Source organism: Vicugna pacos, unplaced genomic scaffold (assembly GCF_048564905.1).
Source record: "Vicugna pacos unplaced genomic scaffold, VicPac4 scaffold_20, whole genome shotgun sequence".
NCBI lineage: Eukaryota > Metazoa > Chordata > Mammalia > Artiodactyla > Camelidae > Vicugna > Vicugna pacos.
The window spans coordinates 31,671,630-31,699,326 of record NW_027328741.1 but is presented as its reverse complement, the minus strand read 5'-3'; the positions used below and the strand labels follow the sequence as shown (position 1 = coordinate 31,699,326).

At 38.6% G+C, this 27,697-nt stretch overlaps 1 long non-coding RNA gene and 1 pseudogene across 1 annotated transcript; one reads left to right on the top strand and one right to left on the bottom strand.

Annotated features, from left to right (window-relative positions):
• Window positions 1-5,970: 5,970 nt before the first annotated feature.
• Window positions 5,971-6,513, bottom strand: LOC140694090 (diphosphoinositol polyphosphate phosphohydrolase 2 pseudogene; annotated as a pseudogene).
• A 455-nt stretch (window positions 6,514-6,968) lies between these two features.
• On the top strand, window positions 6,969-21,791 carry LOC140694207 (uncharacterized). The gene is made up of 3 exons (XR_012069960.1): window positions 6,969-7,031; window positions 19,184-19,292; window positions 21,676-21,791. It is a non-coding gene; the product is annotated as an uncharacterized lncRNA (long non-coding RNA).
• The last annotated feature ends 5,906 nt before the right edge of the window (window positions 21,792-27,697 follow it).

The following is a 27,697-nucleotide window of genomic DNA, read 5'->3' as shown; positions in this document are numbered from 1 at the left end:
GTTTTAGAACTTAATTTTGACTTATCTGTGGTGTTTTTGAGTGCTTCTCTTTGTGTATCATTTTTTTTTAAATTGAAGTTGGGTCAGTTTACAATGTTGTGTCAGTTTCTGGTGTACAGCATAGTAGTTCAGTCATACAGATATATTCATTTTCATATTCTTTTCATTATAGGTTACTTCAAGATATTGAATATAGTTCCCTGTGCTACAGTTCTTTGTGTATCTTTTTAAGTGTTTACTGTAAGTATTACATTATATACACATAAATTTTCTTAGTCTGCTGGTGTCAACACTTACCAGTTTGTTATGATAGTCTTGTATGTTTCCTCTTCACACATTGAGAAGCGCATCAGCATTATAATTTTTGCTTCAACTATCAAACAAAATTTAGCAAACACAGGAGGAGAAAGAAACTGTAATTGTCCATATTTGTAATATTTTTATTGTTCTTCCTTCCTTCCTGATGTTCCAGGATTCCTTCTTTTATCATTTCCCTTTGTTTTATCCATTCTTTTAGAGTATATATGTTGGTTGACATATTCTGTTAGTTTTGTTCATCTGAGAATGTCTTATTTTCCTATTTAAAACTTTTTTTATTTATACAACATTGTAAGCTGAATATACTTCAGTTAAAAATATATACGTAAAGTAAAAATATTTTCTTTTATTGAAGTATAGTCCATCTACAATGTTGTTACTTTCTGGTGTACCACAGAGTGATTCAACTTTATATATATTGGCCATTATGAGATACTGAATTCCCTTGCTGTTCAGGAGGACCTTGTTATTTATCTATTTTATAGATAACAGCTGATTTGCTCTTCATTTTTGAAGGATATTTTTGCTGAATACAGAATTCTGAGTGGGCAGTTCTCTCAAAACTTAAAAAATATGTAACTTCCTTTTGGGCTCTCTGATTTCTGATGAGAAATTTCCTGGAGGCATTCAGAATTTTTCCTTTGGTTTTTAGTTTTTAGTTGTTTGACTATAATATGTCAGAGTGGACTTCTTTGGGTTAAGATCCTGTTTGGAGTTTGTTCAGTCTTAAATATTTAGGTTTGTTTATTTATTATTTATTTTTATTTATTTATGACAAATTTGGCAAAATTTTAGCCATTATTTCTTTGAATACTTTTCCAGCCCTACTTCCTTGTCCTCTCTGGGACACAGAATGCATGAATGTCATATTCATTGATATTGCGCCCATCTGTCCCTGAGGCCCTGTTCATTTTTCAGTCTATTTTCTCTTTGTTTTTCAGATTGGGTAATTTCTATTGTCCTGTCTTCAAGTTCAGTGATTCCTCTGTTCTTTTCTGTTGTTGAGTCCATGTATTGAGATTTTTATTTCAGGTATTATGTTATTTGGTTCTAAAATTTCCATGTGGCCTTTTACCTTTGCTGTGATTTTGTGTATCTTTGCTGACTTTTTTGTTTGTTTGTTTTTCATTTGTTTCAGGTGTGTTTATAGTTGCTCACTGAAACATTCTGTGATGGCTTTTAAAGCCTTGTTTGGTAATTGTTACCTGTGTCATGCCAGTGTTAGTATCTGTCCATCATCTTTTCTCATTTCAGTTGAGATGTTCCTGGTTCTTTCTATGTTGAGGGAATTTTTGTTATTCAGTGCTGGACATTTTGGATATTATATTATGAGTTTCCAGGTCTTATTTAAATATTATGTTTTAGTAAGTCATTTCTGTTATTGTTCCAGCAGGGAGAAGGGGATAATGCCAGTTAGGAATTGAAGCTCAGATTTTAATCTTGGCCTTTGCTGACACTCATTTGGGGAGGGGCTCCATGTTACTGCTGATTGTGGACAAGAGTTCGGGCTTCCCCCCAAGGCCTCTGCAGGTACCATCTGGCTGGGATGGCAAGGGGTGCCCTGCTGTCATTGGTGGAATTCCTGATGTTCCACTGGGCCTCCTATCATAACCCCAACATGGAGGCAGTGAGGGGGATGGAGGTTCTGGTTCCACATGTGATGTCTACACTGCAGGTGGGGGCTTGTTTTCCTTTAATGCTTGGCTGGAGTCAGGCAGTTACTGGTAAGTTTTCTGTGTTTCCACTGTCCCTTCATCTCCTTTGGCTAGAGAGAGCAGGCTTTCTGGGGACCTTTTTCATTTGCTCCCATTGGTGTTTCTGGGTTGTTGGCTTCCCTGGCACCTAGCGTGGGATGCATGAGACAAAAAGAAAACTCAGGAAGTCACCACTGTGTAGTTCCTCAGGTCCAGATCCCTGGCCAGTCTGACACATTCTCTTCACCTCTCAGCATTTCTTATGTTTATTTCAAATATAAAGCCTAGGGAGTCTAGCCATGTTTAGTGGGAGGAGTAGGGAAAAGTATGTTTATCCATCTTTCCAGAAGCAGAAGTCCAAATTTAATTAACTTTGAATGGATAATACATTCATGTGACATACAAGTTGAGTGGTATAAAAAGAAGTTACAGTGAAATTAACATTCTCCTACCCAATTCCACTCTTGGATGGCAGTAGTGTTTCTGGTTACTTGTGCTTCCTTCTGAGGTAACTTTACAGATATCAGCAGACGTACACAGATGCACTGTTACCCAGGTGGTGGCATACTGCATACACCGTATCACATCCTGTTTTTTTCTCATAACACTTCATTTTAGTGAACCTTCTGGATTCATACAAGAAGAACTTCTTCTCCATTTTTCATGGCCTCATGCTGTTTCAGTGCATGGAGATGCTATGTGTATGTAACCACTTGCACTGTTTAGGTGTTGGTCCTGTTACCTGATATATTTATTTTCCCTTCCATCTTAGTGTCTTCTGCACATTTCTTGTGTTTTCTGTGTACACCTGAGTCAGGGTCCTGTGTAAGCTGAAGTTTGTTGGAGACAGCTGCTGGTGACTGAAGTCTTCATTCTATGATAAGTCATCTGTATACTCCATAAGTATTTGGAGATACTCATTACAGCTGCTCTCCTAGAATTGGTTCTCCATCATGTCCACAAGGGCTCTTTGGTCCACAGCTTGCTTTTCATAGGTGCCAACAAAAGATTTTGAGTATAAGCTCTATACACCCTTATTCACTTTCATGGGTTTAGGTGCTTCCACATAATACTTAACAGAATTTATGTGCTTTGTTCTTATTTCTAAAGGGCATGGAAACAAAGGTCTACTATGATTTGGGGTCAGAGTACTTGTATCTACCTTTTGGGAAAGATAAGATTTACTTTGTTATCATTTAAATTTTTGAGCTTGGTAGTTTCATTCTTACTAAATTAGCACTTTTTCTTTAGGGTGGTGATTTTTTCTTTTGAGTAGAAATATTGCCCTCAAATTCTTGGTGAACTTGAGTAAAGTCATGTATTGAAGAACCTTTTTGCCTTTGCCTCTTTACAGTCTTTCATGTTCACTTGGAAGTTTAATTCTAAATCCATGCATAATTAAGTTTGATCTTGCACAGAGGATGGAGTCTGGAACTTGCACTGTTAGACTGGAATTTTTACTGATAGACTGTGTGAGGATGTTTTTTTAATTTCAATTTTTTAATTTGATATTTCCAAATATGTAAAACATCAAGATACTTACACCAGTTATCTCAAATGAGACCATGCAAAGCAATTTTATAGTATATACAACAATCATTCCCCCATTCAGATTTGCTACTTTATACAACTATGTGATTGACAGAAAATTGAATGGCATGTGCCTAATTGGAAAATTTCACCTTGTTTACAAAAAAAAGGAAGAAATTAAGAAAACTCAAAATCAAACATGTAGGATACTTGCTAGTTTGTGTCTGCAAGTCAATTTAGAAACTTTTTTTTTAATTTAGTAGGCACATGGGACTGAAAACTTTAGCTGCCCAGTTTTATCCAACTACCTGACAGAAAGCAGCACAAATGACAGTCCCAACACTGTAAACTTTGAAAGACTGAGAGAGTAGGCACTATTTTTTATCTGTATTAGATTCAATTGTTAAGCCTGCAAATGTAGGCTTTTTTCTCTTAACAGAAATAAATCTTCTCAGGGCCTTTCCTCTAGCTTCAGTGGGCTGGGTTCAAGAATAGTGAAGAACCCCTCATTTGAAATTTAAAGTGTGACAACTCTGAAGTATTCTGATGCATTATACAAAATTTTGCTAGTTTCATAGACCAAAGACAGGTGGTTTGCTAAATGGCACTGAAGAAAATCCTGACCCAAGTGGCACTATTGGTTCAAATGTTACTGGCCAAAGAAAATGATACAACAATATTTATAGGCTCAACTTTAAGAAATGGTTGACATTAATACTGTACATATTTTACACATCAAATACATAGTCCAAGAGTTTATAAAAGAAATTCATGCATTATTACCTCTAAGAATATCAATGTGCAAGATACCCAGCCCCTCCCAGTACTTGTGACATTTCAGGTGGACAGTGTTATATACAAAAACAATTCAATTTCTCTGCTGTGTTCAGTATATAATTTAAAGAAACTTCAGAGATTACTGAGGAAAAAATTTGGTCCGCTGAAGATTGACAACACATGTCAATCTGTGGGATTTTTGAATATTTCCTTTTTTTAAAAAACACCCAGAACACATAACCTCTGTAGAAAGAAAAATATAAAAATTCTGGAAGATCATGTCTGATCACACTACATAATTTAGAATGAAATGTCACTGGTTTAAAGTGTTTCTGTCTTACTCATTCCTTTGACAGCATTAATTTGTGAAGTAATACTCGTACTTAGCTCAGCTGCTTTTATGGAACAAGAGCTCAGCTTCAAAATTGTGGCACTGATTTTCCTTATAACAGCACTATTTTCAGCAGCAATTATATTTTTAAAGTTTAACAATTTGTAGAACAAATGTCTAAATACACTTATTCCAACTTTATACTCAACAGTTATGATCTTTACAAAAAGCTAATATCTACATAGAGAACCATCTTTTACTTGCCCCATCTCATCTCTGACTTGGTTGAGGAAGTACAGGCATTTCAGACTAGGTATTTATGTGTTTTAGATGGGATACTTGGATTTATGTGAATATAAAAATAAGACAAAATAATTCTTAGTCAGGTACATTCCAGTGTCCCTGTAGTTAGTTACATGATAAATAGTACCTACCTGCTGACCACCTACAAAAGATGAGACATTCTGAGGCACCCTAACAATCTAGGTCTGTAACAGCTGAACAAGAAGGTCATTTTACTCAATTGTGATGCAGTCACCACTGACTGGTATTTAAGGTGTTTACTAGTAACCAGCAAGTTTAACTAAAGAGATGTCACTAAATTCAAACTGAAAATATATATTTAAATGCAGCAATTTACATTGAGGGAAATATGGTTCTTGTGTATTCTGTGTAAAGAGAGATTATGAATAAAGGGAATTGGCATCTGAGCACTCTATTTCAATTCCATGAATACAGGTTCCATGATAAGATATCTGCTACATGCATTTTGCTTACAGTAAACGGTCTAAAAATCACCAGCTCTATAGAGTTAAACTCTGTATTAAAGGACTATTGAATTACAGGGGAATTGGCCATATCAGGTAGCTAGTGACATAGTACCAGTTGTGAAAATTGAGAAAAACGAGTTGACAAATGGATTCATTGAATATGTTAATATTATGAAAGAGAAAACAATTCACGGGGATAATATACCCACAAGTAAGCTGATCTGACAAAAACCACAGACTGACATCAAATGGATAAAAAATACTGGGGAAAAAGTGAAAATGTCAACCAAAATAACAAGGTGGGTGGGTTGGGTGGGAGAGCACATTGAAGGCATCTAAAAAAAATTCCACATGGCTTTGGCTTATTAAAATATTTTACACTATTTTTTTAAGAAGATTTGAAAACACCTAAAAATCATGCAGATTGTTAAAAAAAAAATCTCGCATGGCAAATTCAGTTTGTAAGCGTCATTCAGATATTTGCCAAGGAAAATAAAGAAACCTCTGCCCACGAGATTGCACATGATGAAAGAGGTCCTTCCAGCCCTGTCTATCTTATGCTAGATGGCAGCCCAGAGGTTCGCTGTGCAGCAGCTACAAACAAGGTGTTACTGTCTGGAAGGGAAGGGACTGTGGAGTTTCCACTGGTTGGCGAGCAACGCAGCTTTAATTATTCCAGATACTCTGCATGTACAGGCTTATGACACTGGAGAACTTTGATGGCATCCTTTACTTTGAACCACTCTGTCTTCCTTCCTGTATTAACAGAATCTTCCCAGTCTTCTAATATTTCAGTGACAGTAAGGACATAAGACATATGTCCTGTGCTTTCTGTCTTGGTTCTCAAATATGCCCAGGAGTCTGCCTGACTTTCCTTTGACTCCAGCCTCTTGGTAAGCCTCCCTCACGGCAGCACTGGCAGGCTCCTCCCTGGGCTCCAGTCCTTCACCAGGGCCAGTCCACTGGTCTGGGACCGACGGCTGCCCACCAGCAGCACGTCGTCCTCCTGCTCGCTCAGGAAGCACAGGGACGCCGCCCGCTTCTTGAAGCCATCGCGGTCCTAGGTCCACGGCCGGTCGGGCTTGGACCTCATCACAGAGGCGGGCTCTCGCTGCCGCGGCTCCTGCGGAGGCCGCCACCCCGCCCGGGGGTGGGGGCGAGGGCGAGTCGGGGCGCATGGCACAAGGAGATGGCTGCAGGGGCTCCCGCCGGTCGGGCAGCAGCGCCGCGGCCGCGCGGGCGTCTGGGGTCGGCTGCGGGCCTTCCCGCCAGGGCCCTCTCACGTGCTGTGTGTGCACAGGTGGCTGCGCGGTGCCCGTCAGTGCGCCGTCCCTGTCGGGGCCTGTGTTCAGGGACGGGTGTGTTTGTGTCTGCAGTTGCTGCAGTCCGTTCCGGCCCTCCAGACCTCCCCAGCCCCACTCTCGGCCTCGTGGTCCTGACATGCCTGCTGCTTCTGCCTTGGATGCTTTCTCTGGGCTCCGCCCCCAGCATGTCCACATCACGCCTGCTGCCTTAGTCCTGCAGAAATCCTGCCCTTTGGATTTGAGCCACCTTCTGTAAATTGAAAGCTTCTGGACTAAGTGCGGCAGTGAGTTGGAGTCAGAAGAGGAGGTGAGCAAAGTGATTTCTGTCCTGTACTTATTTTTTTCTAACTTTTCAAGCTATTACTTCAAGATGCCTTTCTGAGGACAAGGATTAAAATTCACTCCCTTAGCTTTGTTGCTATTCTTCATTTCTAATCAATTGGGAACTACAAATAATCTACTTTTAAAAATTGTGGTATATGTTTTCTCATTTGTTTTGGAATAAATTTGGTGAAGATGAGTTTATGGGAAAGCAAAGTGTGACCAGGGGTTAGGAATTTAAATTGAAAATTGAATCTTCATGAAGCTTTCCACATTTCATTGGATGTTATATTCTACAGTGAAGTTTCTTATGATTATTAACTATAAGTATATTCCTAAATATCGTGGTTAAACTGTTATTAAAATAATATATCATAAAGCCATTAATATTTTTACATAATACAGTTGTTTGATTATTGAATTTTTCTTGTCAGATATTAGTAGGCAACCTCTTAGTTTTTTCTTCTAGTGATTTTGTAACAAGAATAAAAATATATTTTAAATCTGTGTGACACAGTTTTATTAAAATGACTTGAGAGTGTATGAGCATTTTTCAGTTTACTTTCTTCTTTTACATTATATTTTTAATTTTGTGTCCTTCTACATTGTATTCTAAAATTTGGAACCAATTGATATGTGCTTTTCACTTCACTATCATGAGGGATGTTTTTTCAGATGAAACTGAAAAATTTACTAATTCATCTTTTGTCAGTATTAAAAGCAGACCAGCTAAGTTCCCTTGTGCCACACTAAAATAATACCAGAACATAAGAAAGGTTTCTGTATTACTTTATGTGCTCTGTGATAGTGTCTTTTCTGTGAACACACTCAGCTCCAAATAAGACCCTGACATTGAAAATTTACTTGTACATACACAGGGGTTATATTATGCTTCCTTGATCCTTGAAATGAGTATGGATGCAGACAGAAATCTTTGTGCTGTTCTCCCTAAGGTATTGCCATCAGAGAGACAGCAAAGGTGGCTGACCAAGCCCAAAGGAGGGTGCTGAGGGGAATTGATGACCTGGCCTTTTTCATAGTCATAGATAAACCCACATATGCCACAAAGGTAAACTCCCCACCGGGATTTTCTTCTGTAAGTGTATCACCAAGAACAGAGCAGTAGGATGAATCATGCAAAATGGTAGATTTCATAGCAATTGTACTTGTGAGCTGTGTATTCTTGTGTTGGAAAAGAGGTTTTGTATGGGGTATTTTTCAAAATTGAAGTATAGTTGATTTACAGTGTTGTGTTAGTTGAACAAGGTATTTTTCATGTGGGGTATCAAGTGAATTTACAAAACCCCGGAATGCAGGATTGACTCTGGGAATGCTGGGCTTCATGTGAGAGCAAGACCTGCTTCTGGGGAAAATTGCAGGTTGACTCACTAACCTGTCAGATGTAGAAGAGCTCTAGATTGATTAATTAAAAAGAAGCACTAAAATTGTTTAACTAGGTATTTGTTCTAAAAACCTCCAAACTCCAAATGGAATGGTATGGCAGATTAGCTGTACTTTTCCATCTGTTACTCCACTGTTAAGATGATAATTTGTACTTAGAGATGTGAAGTAGAATATAAACAATTATATAACTTAATATTTCTGGTAAAGTGTCTGTTATTTCTTTACATAAATTAACATTCACCCAGTGCAAAGGACCTGTTTTCTCTAATAACTCCGTCTCTTCTGGTCCAGTCCTTTTAAAACTGTTGCTCTTACTGACATGGACTGAAGCTTGACATAGTTTGATTTCTCTTGCTTTAGTAGCCAATAAGACATGGAATAATTGGAGACTGGGATCTAATAGAGAAGTTCATGGAACAAGTTATTTTTAATTTTCCCTGAGCTGAACCTGAGGGCCATCACTTTTTGATGGTGAGTAACTGGGACTGAGAGAAGAGCCCTTTGGATTCTGGGTTTCTTAGATTACAAACCCAGGATATTCTTCTCTGGGGAGCTTTTAGTTCCCACTAAAGATCTCTGTATGAGTTGGAGTGCTTTTTGGGCAAATAACAGAAGGCTCAACCAAAATGTCCAAAACCAAAGAGGGCTTATTATCCCACAAAACAGGATGCCAGAGTCAGGCCACTCAGGGTTGGTTACTTGAGCAGCTCAGAGGTGGAGGTGAGAACCCAGCCTAATTCACCTGTTTGGACTGTTGTGCTGGTTCCCCTCAGGCCCCAGAGTGGCTGCCCGAGTTCCTGTACTGGCTCTCAGTGTATTTACATTCAGAGTTTTAGAATTAAGGCTCCCTTCCTCAGAAACCTTCCTGGCAGAATTGCCCTGTCTCTCTGTGCCCAGTGTTGGCCCTAGAGGGGAATGAAATTACTTCAGTACATTTTGATAAGTCAAGATTCTCTCCTGTTGCTGATGAGTGGACCAAGTCTCATTACCTGGCCCCAAGAGGTAAGTACCTAAACCGGCCTCCAGCAACAAGGAATGAGGAGGGAGGAATGGGTTTGGGTAGGAAACCACCTGTGTAGTTAGGTGTCCTCCTGAAATAACTGGATGGTTCTGACCTTTGCTTCTTACAGCAGAGGGAGCTGAGTCAAGGTGCTATTTTGCCAAGGTTAAATCTCACTGTAAAACTGAGCTGAGTTATGGGCCCTGATATTGTGGATGTAATTGACCTTGTTCAGATGAAATGAAACAATACAGAGAAATGAAGAGAAGTGTCTCTTGGTTGTGGAGTCTGTTTTCATTGTTCTATGTTCTTTTCAAGTTAAAATTAATTACACGTATAAAACACTTACTTTAAGGATAGCAATTGCATGTAACCTAAGCTGCACATTAAAACCTACATAATTTAGCTTTGGATTTTTTCCATGCTAGTGCATTTTCAAATGGTCCCTGATCCAAATTATATAATTCTTTCTAGTGTTAAAGATGGAATATGCTTTAGAATTATCTGGCTTAAAATATATTAAGTACAAGGCAGTTATGGTAGTTAGTGGAATCTATATATTTTGTGTCTATTAAATCAAATCCTTGAAAGTGCTGTAAGCTTTTTCTTGGCTGCATCTTCACAACTAGGAATTGCCACATCCAAGTACTGTGTTTCACAGGCCACTGTGTATTTTGTCTCCTGTGTATGTACGATGGTTTATGTAAAATACATGGAGCCAGGAAACTGACAGTATGTCTGAGTGGCTTTGTCTTTACAGCCAAAACAAATTACAGACTCCCACCTGCCATGCTTGGCATGTTCCCTTCTCTCGTACATCACATAACTACCTGTGGGTAGGACTCCAGGCATGGGCCTGGGGCCCAGCTGCCTCTCTCTGCTGCCCCATACCGCTCTGCTCAGAGGGAGTCTGAGTCTTAGGCCCATGGAGCAATGCAACCACCAGGACACAGCCCACAGGAAATTTTTCCTACCAGGAATTTTTCTGCTCTAGCTGGCATATACAGTGCAGTAAAATAAAACCAATTGCTGGGAAGGAATTGGAGGTGTTTGGTATGAATATGGAAAAGCTTAAGTCCTTTGCCAAAAATGAGTATCTGAAGTGAATGTTCAAAAATAATCAAGTTTATTACATTAAACATAACAAAATATTGTGTTACATGTATTGTACTTTGAAGTTAGCAGGAGGGTTTGCTGCATGGTGTGACAGAGGAAGTTATTAGAAGGGTGGGTGTTTCTCAGGCTTATGTCCTTTGTCATCAGTTAATGGGATGATTAAAGGGGAGTGAAGCAGGTACAGGGATTTGTGGCCATATCCAGAAATTCATTGAAGACATTTACTGAGCCACTACATCAGCTAATGGCTTCTTGGTGTAAAAGAGTCTAAAAGTCTTAAATTAAAGTTCCCTCAGTAGCCTATGAAATTGTCCCTTCTGACTGCCATGACAGATGTCTGCACATCCATGGTGGGAATGAGCTCAGTACGGCTCATGTTTTTCAAGAAGTTTCAGAGACTCATCTCATGTTGGTCACGTGGACTAAGCAGATAGCGAATGGGAACCACGCTCTTTTCTCTAATACTGAATTGCCCAGTGTTCAAAACAGAATCATATATTTTAAAGAACTGCAGTGTTCTGGAGGGGAAATTGAATTGTAACTTTAGAGGAGATTTGCAAACTTTTTGAATATGGATCAGGGGAGGAAGAGCAAGCAGCAGTGCTGCCCAAGGATGCTGGGAACCAGGAGCTCTGCCATCCACCTGAAAGCAGGAAAGATGGGTGTTGCAGCTCAGGGATGGAAGATCACCCTTCCTTTATCCTTTTGTTCCAATCAAGTCCTCAGTAGCCTGTGTGCTGTCCACCCACATTGGCAAGGGCAGGTCTCCTTAATCTACTGCATGCTAAGCTCTTCCAGAGACACCCTCTTAGACACACCACAGAAAGAATGGTTTACCAGCTCAGGGTATCCCTTAGCCCAGTCAGGCTGACACATAAAATTTACCATGACATGTGGTTTGTCCTGGCTTACCACAGTAACTCCCTTCCTGGTTCATGAGGGTGGCTCAGACCTGCTCTGTCCAGTACACTAGCATTGGCCGGTGAGGAGCTGGACTTCCTTGGCCCTGCTGAGTCTGTTACTGCTGGCCCGTGTTCGTCCCATTTTCAGTGTATTGTCATCTCCGCTCCTACTTGCCCTTCCTTGAGGATTTATGTTTTTAAAAATGTTTCTTTACTGCAGTTATGGAGAGGTTTGGGACTTGAGCAATATTAGTTGCATGTGTTCAGCTAGCTTTCTTTATCCAGAAATATGGATTGATTTTTATAGTACTGACTAATTATTCATTTTTGAATTAATACTTGATGATATTTTACCATTATTATGAATAAAAATGCTTATGTAACTTGTATTCATGTGAAGTTTTAATCATGTGCTTCAGTATTTAAAAAATAAGAAAAACTTGATATCTCCAATATAGATTATTTTATTATATAAATAATGGTTTTTGGAAGGTTTTATTTAAATTAGTCCTCTAAAGGAGCAATTACTGGTGGTAAACATAGGAGAAAATGAGGATTGAGTAAAACATAGATTTATGATTATGGTTCTGAGAACCCAGAAGAATGTGTCTTTAATAATGCTGAATTTGATTCAGGAAACAGGAGAACCTAATTTTATTGTAAACATTCTCTTAATGGAAGTGTGTAGATTTTAATGTAAATTATTCACAGATGGTGAATTCTTTGGCAGCAAGTACTGAAGTGTAAAAATCAATGATTTAAGCAAGTTAAAGGTTTTATTTTTCTTAAAGACATTTGTACTAGGGAGGGCAGTGCTGGTATGTCAGCTTCCTGGTGTCACTAGGGATCTGTGTGCTCTAGTATATTTAGCATACGGCTTCCATTCTAAGATTGCCTTAGATCACAATTTAGCTGCTGCAGCTCCAGTCATCACCTCCATATTCCAGGAAAGAAGGGGTTAAGAGCAGAAGTGGGCCTACTACATTATTCTACCTTCAATCTTGTAAGGAGCTTTCCCAGAAGACACATCCAACAACTTTTGCTTCTTATTGGCCAGAACTTACTTAGCCATCCCTGTCCACCAAGAAGTCTGGGAAATGCTGTTTTCTGGGCCTGTGATTGATCAGTGCTCTGTCATTAAGGCAGAAGGCAGAATAGATACTGTGTAGGGAAACTGCAGTGCCTGCCATAATGATGTGACTACAGGTATGAAGACAGTGGCAGAACAGTAATTCAGCTGTCTTCACAACTGTGGTTGGATATGGAAAGTGTTTTCCAAGTTACAGAGCCAACAGGCTAGGGAAAAGCCACACCAGCATGTGCTGCATCTTCTGCCCTGGGCTGAAGTCTTTATTCTGTTAGCTTCTCTGTCTGTGGAGAAATAAACCAGGAAGTTGTATTGGGAGTTTCTGTGGCCTGCGCACACAGGCTGTAACTCATGGTTTCACAACTCTTGTAAAGAATTTTTTTTCTTATTATAGAACTATAAGTGTGATTTAGAAAATTTGGAAGATGCTTGTGGGACTTTTCACACTCCTATCCCATTATGTTAAATATTAACATTTAGTATAGATATACTTATTCTTTTCACTCATGTTTTTATATGATTTTGCATTCAATATTGTGTCCTCCACCCCTCTCCCCCATTTTCTTGTGCGGTTTTCATAATACTCATTTTAATGGTCATACAATCATGTATCCAGTGGTTGTTTCCTATCTGTTTAGCAGCCCCACTATTTTTAGATGTTTACTTTTGTTTCCAGTTTCTTGGTTTTGTAAGACATAACATAAAGTAATCTTTGCACATTTTTTCTATATTTAGAGCATTTTTATATTAAGAATATAAAAAATTATATATATATATATAATTTGGTGGTTCAGATGTGTTAATAATTTTGAATCTCTGGTATACAATTTCACACTGAAATCTTCAATGTACAAGAAGCCACATTATTTGAACTCTTAGGATTGATTAATATCATTTTTGATTACTTGACTTTTTAATTTGCAGTTTGAATAACTTTGATCTTAAACATTTTTTCATGTATTTATTAATTGTATTTCCTCCTTTGTGAATTGCCTATTCATGTCCTGGGTTTTGTACATATCAGTGTTTTATTGCTTTTATTGTTGCTATGATTTCTTTGAACATTTTTTTACTTAAATTTTTCTTTTGTGCTAAAATGCACATACCATAAAATTTACCATTTTAACCATTTCTGAATGTACAGTTTAGTGAGTTGAGTACATTGACATTGTTGTGCAAACATCAACACCATCCATCTCAGGAACTTCTTCATCTTCCAAATTGAAACTCTGTCCCCATTAAAGAACAACTCTCTTTCCCCCTCCCCCAGCCCTAGCCCCCACCATCCCCCCTCTGTCTCTATGACTGTAACAATTCTGGGTCCTCATATAAGTGGAATCATCCAGTATTAGTCCTTTCATGACTGGTTTATTTCATTTGGTATAAAGTCTTCAGGGTTCAGCCACATTGTAGCAAGTGTCAGAATTTCCTTTCTTTTTTAGGGCTGAATAATATTCTGTTATATGTATGGCCAAATCTGTTTATGGTGTGAACTCTTTCATATAACAGATAAGAAGTTTTTGTCATAAGCAGATACTTTTTTTCTCACTTGATTTTTTGTAGGTTATGTTTTTGAACATCTATAATTGTAAATTTTTATGTAAGTAGACCTACTTTCCTTTGATGTTTATATATAGTTTTCATTGATCTGGGATTTATTTGGAACATCACTTGACACTGAATTTAAACCCAGGAAGAATCCAGAGCCAGGGTTAATCTACTTCTTGTTGGAATGTCTTCTATAGGCTCACTTTTTTTTTTAAGCCAGGCAGGAAGGAAACATTGCATGACTATGCTCCCATTTTGCATACCTTTCTAGCCTTCCTCTCTTCATCCTATTTCCCCCTCTAATCAGTTTAAATGTTATGTTTATAAAATTAACTTATTAAGGTGCTTGGATTCCTCTTCAAGGTAAGAGAAGACTCTATGTCTCTGGAGTTAATACATTCAATTTCTTCTGGTCTGAGATATATTGTTGATATTACAGTTGATTGTTCATACATTCAGCCCTTGCTAAGGGCCCAGCCCTCTCCCCACCAAGTATTTGCATGAATTCACTCACTTATTTAATCCCACAGACAATTGTGAGGTAGATAGTTATTAGGCCTGTTTTTCAGGTTGATAGGAGGTGCCAAAAGGAGATATATTGTAACCTAAATATTGGAATCCACAGCTATTCTTGATGTGCTTTAAATGAAAGAAAACTGAAAAAAAAATCTGAAATAGTAATCACTAACACAGTGCTAAATGTGTACTGGGAACATTAAGGTATTAACTAATTTGATCTCAGCCCCTTGAGGTAGGCACAATAAAATAAGTAATGTGTTGTTGAATGACTTTTAGATCACTTACAATCTGCTTTTGATGACTTTATTATTTCTTGTCTATGTCTTAAGATTGCTTTCTCTCTCCCATTCAGGGAGTGTATTGATTCTAATTAGAGCAATTAAAACTTACTTGGGGCATGATGTTTGAGCTTTGTATCAGACAGGAGTATAAACTAAAGCCCCCAGCTAGTTGATAACCAGATTAGATTATTTGCTTGAAGAGTTAGCATACACACAGCACAGAATTCAAAAGGTGCAGAAGGATTCCCAGTGTAAGAGTGTCTCCCTCCCACTTCTGTGTTGCCTTCCAGATCCCCTTCCTGGAGGAAACCACCTTTACTGGTGCTTAACCAGCAATAATTATGTGCAGGCACATGGCTTACACATAAACTTGTTTCATAAAATGGTAACAAAATAGACATACTATGGTACATTTTGATTTTTACTTTAAAAATTTTAGAAATTATAATTTGAAATGTATGAAATTTACCCACTTAACACAGTTTTAAATGTATCATTTGGTAATGTTACCTACATTGACATTATGGTGTAACAGACCTCTAGAACTTCTCCATCTTGCAAGATCGAAACTTTGTGCCCATAAACAGCTCCTCACTTCTCTCCCTCATATACCTTGTTTTTTAAAAAATTATTGTAGATACAGAAGTATATTTAAGCATGTGTATGTATGGAGAGGCCTATTTTCATGTAGCAAATTTATAGTAGATATTGTTTCATATCTGCAGACACACTGCCCATCCTTTTTAATTGCTGCAAAATGTTACATTTTATGGATGTGACCTAATCTGTGTAATCAGTTCCTAGTTACGTGCAGTTATGTTGTTTCTGACCTTGGAAGCTGTCACAACCGTGTACCTCTCTGAGGCACCTTGTTTTAGATGTCCTTTGGCTTGACAATGGAATTTGATTTTGTCTCATAGTCTTAGTTCAGAGGCTTTCTCTTCAGTAGGTGAGTTTCTCACTGGTACATGCTGATGATTTTAGTGATAATAATGCACTTTCACTGAGTACGTTCCCCATGCCAGGTGCTGCGATAAGCACTTTGTTTAGACTCCTGTGAAGTAAGTGCTAATTATTCATGGAGAGAGGAAATCACTTTCTGAACTTGGTAAAATCGAAGGTGGGGTGTAGCTTTGCTGATTGGAGTTGGAGCTCTCCCATTGCCCGTGCTGACATGGCCTGGGCTGTGTGGCAGGCGTGTGTGGTCCCAGCTGCTTTTCTGGTGCTGTGCTTTCTGGTTTTAGTGTGTTTTATTTATGTATGGATATTTTAAAACTCAGGCTTGGCTTTCTCTTTGGTTTCTATTGGGTGCATATTAGTTCTGATAATTGGTAAAACATATTTTAACTTAACTGTACTTTTGCATAAGATACTTACCTGTATTTGTTTAGGGATGATTACTTCCTACTGTGCTTAGTGACCAAGTTGGTACATGTCCACATTTCTTACCTCCTCCTCCTTTCTTCTATCACATGCTTTTGATTGTTTATGTTAGTGAACTTACTCTGATATTTATGTTTGTGACTTTATGTTTACTGGTGTCTCTGCTGCTCTACCAAGAAAACAATATCTTTTGATTCCATGACACAAGGGCATCAGTGTCTTTATATTTTTCTCCTTTCCATCTGTGCCTGTCAACTTGAATACTATTCCTGTTGTTTTAATTTATAATATTTACATTCTGTTCTATAGCTATAGATTCTGCCAGAAAAGAAGAGCATTTATCCCTACCTCTTAAATGGACTACTTGCTCACTGTAAGTCTTTGGCTGTACTTTATGCATTCTTATTGTTTGGCTAAAGCTTATTGTCTGATGGTTAATTCATGAAGGGTTCATAGAAACCAAATTCTCTCAATTGTGTGTTTAAAGGTATTTTGTTTTTGCAACAGACTTGATTGGCAGTGTGGCCAGATGTAGAATTCTGGAGTCATATTTTCCTGCCAGAAGAGTCTGTAAATATGGCCCCGTGTGTCCCAGTGTCCTGCATGCAGCTGTGCCAATGGCCGAGACAGGCTGCCCTTTCCTGCTTTAAGAGTATGTGGCTCTGCTCAATAAGCCTAAAAAAACACCATAGGCTGAGTGGCTTCAACAACAGACATTTGTTTTCTCACAGCTCTGGGGGCTTTAGGTCAGAGATCAAGGTGCCATCACAGTTGGTTTATGGTGAGATCTCTCTTCCTGGCTTGCAGACGGCCTCCTTCTCACCAGGTCCTTATGTGGCTCTTCCTCTGTGTGTGAGTGAGAGCTCCCTGATCCCTCTGCCTTTTCCTGCAGATATGTTAGTGCTGTCCTGTGACCTCACTGATCCTGGATTACCCCTCTAGGGGCTTCATCTCCAAACACAGTCACATGAGTGTTGCAGTTTCAGCATAGGAGTTTTGGGACACACAGTTCAGTATATAACAAAGGGTAATGTGGATTTTTATTTATTTATTTTTTTGTCAAAAGGCCTAGATTTTTTTCCTTTCTTTGTTTTTTTCTCTTTTTTTCTCTCTTTTTTTCCCCAGTGTAAATATGTGATGTAAATCCATATTTATTAACATGGAAAAATGTTCAACATATTGCTGAATGACAAAAAGCAGGTTTATTTATTTTTATCTTTCTGTAATCCTGTTAATTTCCTCCTATTAGATAATAGTTATTATTTTAAATAGACATTTCAAAAAATTCAGATATCTATGTCATGATTTTCATCTGCTTTTTTTTATATTTTTCTGGGTACATGTTTTTTATCTGCCATTTGTTTTTTCCTATTTTCTCTCTCCCCTCTCTTTTTCTATGAGTGTTTTTATATGGTGTTTGGCTAGTCTCTTTGTGTTCTTTCCTCATCTTTGAGTGAGGGGAACTCTTCCTGAACTGGCTGTGTGTACGAGTTTAGGCTGTGTGGCGGGCAGCGTCTGGGTGAAGTAGCTTCACTCCAAACCTTGTCTTTCTCACAGCAGATGGTGGAGGTGTAACTTCTCACCTTGCCGCCTGTGCTCTGAGGGAACATGCCTGTGTATAGATTTTAATGTAAATTCTTCACAGATGGTGAATTCTTTGGCAGCAAGTACTAAAGTGTAAAATCTCCTCAGGGCCTTTCCTCTAGCTTCAGTGGGCTGAGCTCAAGAATGGTGAAGAACCCCTCATGTGAAATTTAAAGGATCCTGTATATGCTGCTGTTACGAATAAAATCTTTTTGTTCATTATTGTCTTCTTAGTGAAATCCTTCTAAAAGTCGAGTTTGACACATATAACATCCTTGGTCCCCTTAAAAATATAATGGAAATCTCCAGAGATTCAGCTAATGGGCAGAGTTATCAACGTATGCGTTAAAGTCATGATATGCAAAATTTACAAGATATCCAAAAATTTGTTTTTAAATATTTCTCAAGTAAATGTTTATTTTAATATTCAGTTTAATATTTATTTAATCAATTTAAAGAAATTTCAATGTCTATATGAGTTGTTTTGAAAAGAACACTGGTTATCTTCCAAATTTAAGTTATCAGTAGAAGTTTAAAAGATTAAAAAAAGATTACATTTCTATCTGTCATACTCCAGTTATTTCCATTTGTTCTTATTTTAGGCCTTTGTCTGCAAGTGCAAATAGATAGTAAATATCTTGCTTCTTTCCCTCATATAATTAAAGATCATAATTGATTTAGCCTGTTCATTTGCTCAGAGTAGACTAGTTACGTTGTGGTAACATTCAGTTCCAAAGTGTTAGCAGGTTTACAGTCAGAAAACTTTACTTCACTCATGCTGTTCACATTGTGGGTTCGGGCTCCTCTCCAGGACATCTTACTTGGAGGGGAGACTCACATGCAGGTTTAAAGCTTCTGCCTGGAAGGAAGGCTCACATCCTCATTTATCTGGCTCTGCCTGACTTCAGGGGCTCAGGGAATACAGGTCTACCATGGGCCTGAGAGGAGAAAGAACACAGTTTTGAACAGTATTGATGACTGTCTCACCCATTTCTGGACACTCAATTTGTTTTCGACCTTTCTACAATTTTAGGGAGTTCTGTAATGAATATTCCTTTTTTTTTTTTACATTTTTCCTACCATTTTTTTTTTTAAATGGAGGTAGTGGGGATTGAACCCGGGACTCTGTGCACGCTAACCACACACTCAACTGCTGAGCTCTACCTGCCTCCACCTCCCCACGACTATTCTCATACACATTTTTTCTGTAGTTATTTCTTCAGTACAAATTCCCAGGAGTGGAATTACTGGGTCAAGAATACGAATGTTATAATGACCCAATACGTATCACTATATTGCTTTTCAACATTATAGGCAATAGATGGACCTACTTGATTCCCCAGGAGCCACTTGATAGTCATCCTGGTGCTCCCATTGTCTTAAAAATATGGACAGTCAAATCTTCATTCTCGCCTGTGATTTTGTAAGTATTTCTTTGTTTTGAAATATTATTACTTCATATTGAGAAGTTGAAATTGTTTTAACAGTGAAAACAGTTTGAAGAGTCATAACAGTTTAGAAATCTACCCTTCTTCTGTTTAGTATCAATTTGCAGTGCCAGCCTTAGTTCACTGATGTGGCCGGTTCAATGCAATCTTTCTAGTCCTTTCTCTATGATGTCTACCAATCTATCACCTGTGCATACAAATGCTTTTCTTTCAGGGACAATAAAACAGTACCTGGGTTTAACCAGCATTTCTTTGAAAATGATTGAATTAGCAAGGATCATACTTGCATTCAATCACAGACTCTGGTGAATTGAAATAAATATTTTGAAAGGAAATTGGGTAGCTTTCTAAATTACTAGGAAGACTGGTGGGGGGTAGGGAAACTGGGTTCAAAAAATAGACAGAACCCTTCACAGTCAAAATCTGCCCTTGTGAACAGCCTGGTGGAGGACACTTTGCTGTGATCATTGCTCCTTCAATACAACCGTTGCCAGAAACGCCTCTTTTGGCACATGACAGGGATCCAGTTACTCCCCCAATTCCTCTACTGTCTTTGGTAGCCAGACGTTGACGCTGCGGTATCTGCATCCTCTCCAGGCTCATTTCTGCTGGATTCAGACGCCCAGGGGACATGTGATTGGCCAAGAACAATCCAAGTGTCCAAAATGGGAACTGCAAAATAGAGGCACAGTGTCCTGCAGCCAGAGCTGGGACCTGACCACCCAGGCTCCCACAGGAAGGTGCTCCCCAGAGTGAGGGGCTTCAGAAGTGGGACAAAACAAACCAAAAACTAAACAAATAACAACAAAGATGAAACAAATATTTACTGTGATCAGCAAAATTAGACATCTTGACAATTTCCTTTAGTATATGCCATCCCCCACCCCAATCCCCCAACAAAGCCTCATTGAGATTGTTCTGTTCACTTCCTCTGCTCTTTAACCTCTGGAATTTAAAAAACTTTGCTTTTCTTTGTTTTCTGCTTAGAAAGAGAGTATTCATTTAAAATTTCCTTTGATGAGACACATCCTTCTGCTTTTAGAGTCTCTGATGCATTCTCTTTCTCGTATTTTGGTTATGTCATCCCTTACAAAATCTACATAGTATATCTAGAAATTTGTTGCAAGATACCCACTTTCTCTGGTTCAGGGGAAGAGGAATGAATAGGTGGAAAATTGCCAATATGCCAGAGATGAAGACACAAAAAGAAACAGGGCTTTATTCCTCCAGTGGGTCTGGTGGAAAAAACAAACAATCCCAGGGCACACAGAAGCTGGATAAAAGGAGCCGGTGCAGAGTGCTCCAGGCGCATGATCAACACGGTGACTTGTCCTACTTGGGAAAAATTTCAGAGGACAGAAAACTTTCAGAGGAGAGATACCTTAGTTGAGGATTTCTTTCAGCATGAAGTCTGTCACGTACAGAAAAGAAGCATCTCATATAGGGAACTTTGCCACGCTGCTCTCCCTAAGAAGTTTCCTCTGAGATGTGAATTTTATAAGAAGGGAATAAATAATGTAGAGTCAGTCACCACATTCAAAGACTCTTTAGCGTGAGTTATCTAATGTTGAGTAATTTTCTAAACTTATTAGTAAGCTTCTGGTACAAACTCATCATTGCCCCAAATAATCATTGTTGAAGTAATGAAAGTTTTCAGAAAGGAAAGAGAACATTCATATTCACTCATGTTAGAGGTGCGTATTTCAAACTTTGCCCCCTTTAAAGTCAAATAAACCCATTTCCAACACTATGTCTTTTTTTAGTCATTGAGATAGTGAGATGTTTACTTTCAATACAAATGTCTCAATACCACATAAACCACCAACACAGTTTTGAAAGAGCAGAGCTTTTTTGTAGAGTTTGCAAAATCACCAATGTTCAGAACAGGAAGTGGGTCTTCCTCTGGTCTACAGCCAAGTTCAAATATTAACTTGACGGGCACCCAGCTTTCCCTCCACTTCCTTATTCTTGTCCCCTCTGACTTATTAATGACTGTGCAGGGCAGTTGGGGTTGGGAAACATTGATCTGATCTAAATATCTCATTTGTCAGAGGATGAAGTTCAAGCTGAGAGACGTTAAGTGACTCAAATCTACTTGGCTACAAAGTCAAAAGCAAAGATGGTGAAACCTGAAATCTAGCTCACACTGGGTTTAGTTGAAAGTGTAGTGGAGAATCTAGTTTGGAGTTCAGGTTAGTTAAATATTTCTTAGGCAAGCAAACTTGAACTCAAATGTATGAAGGCTTCAGGAAGATGTTTTCAGCTCAACTTTCAAAAAAAAAAAAAAGCTAATGTTCCCAATGGAATCAACTGTCTTTCATGATAGTGAATTCCTCCTGTATATATGTTTTCTTCCAGAGGATTATGAGGACGGAGAGGTGGCTTGGGAGTGGTCATGGCTTTGGACCAAAGATTCTCCTGGAAGGCACTTGGTCAGATGATCTACCCCAGAGGGCATTCCATTTCTGCCACTGCTGAATTCTTTGATCTGCAGAAGTGCACTTATTTGTCCTCACCAGAATTCTGTGATGCTCACCTGAGGTTGTATGTGGAAAATCACAAGGATTGTTGTCCACTAGTTCACAATGTGCAATTTGCACTGTTGTTAGTCATCAAAGATGTTATTATTTTTGAATAATGGGCACTGAACTGAAAACATTCTGATTGTTCGGGCGGCTCTCAGAAAATGGCAGTAACAAGAATAACGGCAAAAGCATCCTTCAAGTTACTCTTGGGAGTGAATTCTCAGGGCACATATCAGTAGATCTTTCTCCGACTCTTTGGAATGTGTTCAACTCCCATTACCTGTGACTAGATCACTAGGTTATCCCGTGCAACTAATGAAAAGCAATAAGGCTTCAGAATGTTTATTGCTATGTTTTACCTCACTGCTTAATTATTCTGAGTTACCGTATGTCCAGACTCAAACACAAATCGGCATGATTACGCACAGCGCTCTATTGTGTTGAAGGGGCAGGATGCCAGTCTATAAATATGACCCTGTCCTTTAGAAATTAGAGGAATAACAAAGCCAGGAGAGGGTTTATGACTCTTTGAAGTCCAGAAATATGGAAGAAAGAGAGAAACAGAGACAGAGACAGGGAGGGAAAGTGGTGGGGTCTGAGGGGACAGGCGGGTGAAGAAAAGAGAGAACTTGAAGGGGCTCATTTCCACAATACGGAACTCAGAATTTCTTTTTCTCTGGTGTGCAATAAAGGAACCCAGCATGTAAGGATTAGCTCAACTTGAGTTGAAGGCACCGATCTCTTTATGAAAAATCTTTCAAAGGAAAAAACATGACATGTTCTGGCACTAGGAAGACGGTGCCAGGAAGCACATTCAGCGATTTACTTTCCAAGTGGGAAATATCATTAGATCTAAATACCACGTTGTTTGAAGAACATGTCAGTGCACAGACTTGTTCTTAACACTGCTGAGCATTATTTCCGTCTGGTCTCATATCATGGATTGCTTACAATATTGTCTTTTGGTTTTATCTCTGATGGATTAATATCCTCTCAATAAATGAATATGCTTAGTGTGAGGAAACTAGGTAACTTGTCCTTTACTGATAAGCCATACAAATTGAATCACTTTGCTGTACACTTGAAGCTAACATTGTAAGTCAACTACATTTCAATAAAAAATAAAATTTAAGATAAATAAATAAATAAATAAATAAATAAATAAATAAATAAATAAGACATACAGGAACACTATAAGCAGAAAAAAATTCAACAATTTATCTAATTACAAACTCCAGTATCTTATGGGAAAATAAATAAAATTCCTGTTGATGAAACTTTAAAAAGACATTAAAATATTGTATTAAAGTTGAATTTTATGAAAAAAGAGGAAAAAACTCATTTTTTGAAAATACCTACAATTGTTAAAAATCAGATTTCTTGCTTGAGGAAAGAGTGAGGGAAAAAACTTACAAGTATTTATTGAGTCAGTCTTACAGAGGAAACATTTATGAATCTCACTATTATGTGATAAAGCATCATCTATACTCTAGCTAAATGACTCATACTTAGTTACCAATTACAGTAAAAATAAATTTCTAAAGAGTCAGAAATATTTGCCACCCTCACAACCACACACCTACATCTTTCCAAAGTGTTATCAGTAGAAAAACACATACTGCTAAAATCAAGATTTCAGATTTAAGCTTCCTGCTTTGAAATACCCAAAGGCATGATTATCTAGTACCGTGGAAACCATACTTTGTTTATGCATCAGGGCTGCTCACTGGAGACAGATTTCTGTTCTGGCTTCTCCTACAGTCATCACAGCAAAGATAAGAGCCAGGTTATGTGATTACTAAGGAGAGAAAGTAACAGATTTGAAGACTGTGGGAAATAGGTGATCTGCCCTACAGGAAAATAACTATAAACTAGATAAAAGAGTGGATAATTATTTAAATAATAAAATAAAATAAAATAAAACAGAAAGTAATGTATAACATGTATGCAACTAAGAGATGGGAACATAACATTCAATGAGAAGCATACTTAATGTGGTTAAAAATCATTCCTTTCTCCTAGTCTGGGGAGGGATTCCCAAATGCAACGTGAGTGGCTCATGTATGTTCACACAGGGGGCGCTGTGTTAGCATCCTCCACCATCAGGTAGGTTGCAGAGTCAAGGAAGTGGGTCAAGAGCCTGAGTGCCTGGAGTCTCATGCTGTCCAGGCAATGCCTTAAACTCAGCCTTCCCAATGTGGTCTCATCTGCTAATGTCCTCCCTCATCTCTCACCATCCCCTCTTCCGACTGGAAACAGCACAGGTCCTAGAGCAGGGACAATGGCAAGAACATCCCTGAGTCATTAGGAATTGGATCACAGAGAAAAAACTTGTTGACCATCTACTATGCACCAGACACTGTTCTAAGTGCACTGTAATCACTGGTGAACAAAGCAGACAAAGCTCTCTGCCCTCAGGGAGCTTACCTTCTGGAGGAAACCTACAATACACGATATATAAGTGAGCAAACGATAACTGTTGCAGAAAATTAAAAACAAAAGTAGTCAAATGTAAGAGCGAGAGAGCCTAGGATATGAGCTCCGTTTGTAATTCCGGTCATGTGTTTAGCGTGGCGCTCACTGGAAGGGTCCTCTTGAAGCAGGTGACATGTAGGGTTAGCGGTTGTTCCCGTGGACTGAGTGGTTGAAGCGCATTTCAGGTGGGGAACAGCCTGCTCGGAAGCCCTAAGGAGGTCTTCGTGCAGCACTAGGCTTTTGCTGGGAGGGAAAGAGGAGACTTGCAGGGTTTTGAGCAGGGGAGGGACATGGTCTGATCGGCATTTCACGGTGATCACTCCAGCTGTTGAATGAGACACCAAGGAGGAAAGGCAGGAGGCTATCGAGCCAAGTCAGTGAAGAATAATGTCTTCATCCCAGGTGTAGATGTGGAGAGGGTGGGAAAGGGCTGGATTCCAGGGAGTAAGTCATTATGGAACCAGCTGGTAAAAACTGTGTTCTTTAAGTTCCATAAAAAGGACCCTTATAGATAAAACTGGAATCTTCAGTCACTGAATAATTCTGTTTTCTGAGTTATTAGCATGCATGTAGTTGCAAAAACAAACAAGTGAAAAAAACAAAAAACAGAGCTAATTTAATTTGCTTCTGGCCTAATCTTAATCATTACCTAAAAAGTTTTTAGGACTTCTGATACAAACAACAGGGGTCATTGATCTTTTCGGGGTTACCAACCACCTTCAGCTTTGATAATTTTCTAGGAGGACTCAACAAAACCTCCCTGAAAGCTGTTTTACTCACAATTAAGGTTTACTACAGAAAAAGGGTAGATCATATCAGCAGAGGGGAGAAACACGGAGAACAGAATCCAAGAATTCCAGACACAGAGGTGCTAGCTGTCTTCTCCCCATAACAGCATGTGGTGATGCACATTGCTTGTTCCCAACCAGGGACACTCACTTGAGCCCTGACATCCAGAGGCTTTTTAGGGGCTCTGTCTTGTAGATATGGTTCATGCGGCCAGCCTTAATCCCCAGCCCTCCTCCCTGCCAGTAGTCTAGCTGATATGGCAAGACTGCAAATCTCCACCATGAATCACACTGTTACACCATCTAACATGGCTCAAAGCTCCCAGGTAAACAAGAAGTACATTCCAAGAGCTTAGCAGCCACCTCCCAGGAACTGAGAACAAAAGCCAGACCTCTCTTGCGAAGGTGAAATTCTTCACTACACATCCTTAACCAGGGGTCTCATGTTTTCTGCCAACATCCATGAAATCATAGCAGGCTAACTTGGTAGTCTGCAGTTAGAGCAAAGCCTCAGACCTTACAGTTCTTGGCAGGAAAATGAGTAGGGATTCACTGAAATATATATCTAGAAGAGGAGGGAAGTGGGGGGTCACATCGTAGATTCCTTTTATGTTTTTCTAAGAGGTTGAACTTTGATTTTAGCCCATTCAGTTTACATATTTGTAGACAGACCGGTCCATGTCAGTAACATTTTTTTTCTTACACAGCATCCAACACTCCATACACTTAGAAGCAAAGTCTGCAAGTTGTTGGAGCGATTCAAGTTCAGGACTTTTCAGAAAGTGTTCTGGAAGTCTAGAGAGTGAAGGCTTTGAAGATGTTGGTAAAAGAGACTGAATTAAAGATGCAGAGGATATCAGCTGGAGTAGTGAGTTGTGAGGGAAGCCTACTAGTGATGGTGGGAAAAAAAGGTCCAGAGGAATAGTAAACAGAGAACAGGTGTTAAAGGAATAGATGAGGGAGGTCTGGAATGAGAGAAGTGTCTGATGAGAGATCAGCATACTAGAGTTTCCAAATTCATGAACTGACCGGAAGAACTAATGGCAATATTCAGGATCAACCACCAGTGTGGGTTGTTAAGACTAACTATGAGCAAAATTTTAGACTAAGAAGGCATAGTCCAGGCATACCTTATTTTATTGCACTTTGCAGATACTGCATTTTTTACAAATTGAAGGTTTTGTGGCAACCCTGCATTGAGCAAGTCTTTCAGCCTCATTTTTTTCTAACAGCATTTGCTCACTTCATGTCTTGTGTCACATTTTGCTAATTCTCACAATATTCCAAACCCTCCATGAGCAAAAAGATTACAACTTGTTAAAGCCTCAGGTGATGGTTAACATTTTTCAGGAATAGAGTATTTTTTAATTAAGGTATGTACATTCTTTTTTTAGACATGCTATTGCACATTTAATAGACTACAGTAGAGTGTAAATATATCTTTTTATTGAAGTGTAATTAATTTACAATGTTGTTAGTTCCTGATGTACAACAAAGTGATTCAGATACACGCACATTTATATATTCCTTTTCATATTTTTCCATTATAGGTTATTACAAGATATTGAATGTAGGTCCCTGTGCTATACAGTGGGACCTTGTTTATCTGTGTTATATATAGTAGTTAATATCTGCTAATCCCAAACTCCTAATTTATGCACTGAGAAACAAAACAAAACCAAAAAAGCATGTGATTTGCTTTACTGTAATATTTGCTTTATTGTGATGTTCTGGAACCAAATTTGGAATATCTCCAAGGTCTTCCTTTAAATTTGGAACTAGGATTGAAGACACAAAGACATTGAAGTCACTGAAATGGGTGTGAGGCATCAAGAGAAAGGAAAATAACATACAAATATTTACAATAATGTTAGATTCCAAGAAGACCTATAGTAAAGAAATGTTTAACTTTACTTTTTCTATATATTGCAGACTTATCAGGGAAAGCATTATTAAAAAATGCTGAGTTTAGAAAAAACTGATCTACAATAATACTAAGGTTTGTTTTTTTTTCCTTCTTGGGAGAAACTGAATTAGTTTACTGAGATATTCTGCATTGGTCAGCATAAGTAATGTTAGCTGCTATAATAAACAACCCTGAAATCACAGTGGCTTAGCATGTAAAGTGTTTACTTCTTGTGAGTGCAAAATTCAAAGCCATGGAGCTTCACCCTGTGTCTCCTTTAGGGGGCTCTCCCCCAAGAAGTGTGCCAGATACTTGGCATCCTTCCATTTTCCAACTCCAGCATCTCAGAGTCCTTTGCCTTCAAGCTCAGCTCGCTAGAGAGAGAGCATGAATGATCTTGCAGGATGTTCTATGGCTATGCCTGGAAATGCAGGAGTGTGTTACTTTCCCCTGGGAACATGTGGCCAAAACTGTATCACGTTGTTTCACTGAGGTACAAGGAAGGCTGAGGAACCTAGAATATTGTGAGTTAAGAAGCAGAAGCTTGTTGGATATTTCTCAACATGAGCAAGTTTATTTCTGCTGATCCTTTAATGTTTGATCGTCCTTTACTTACAAGTTTAAACATTACTTTCAGGAAGAGTGAGAATATCACAGCATTTGTGAACCATAGGTTAAGATATGAA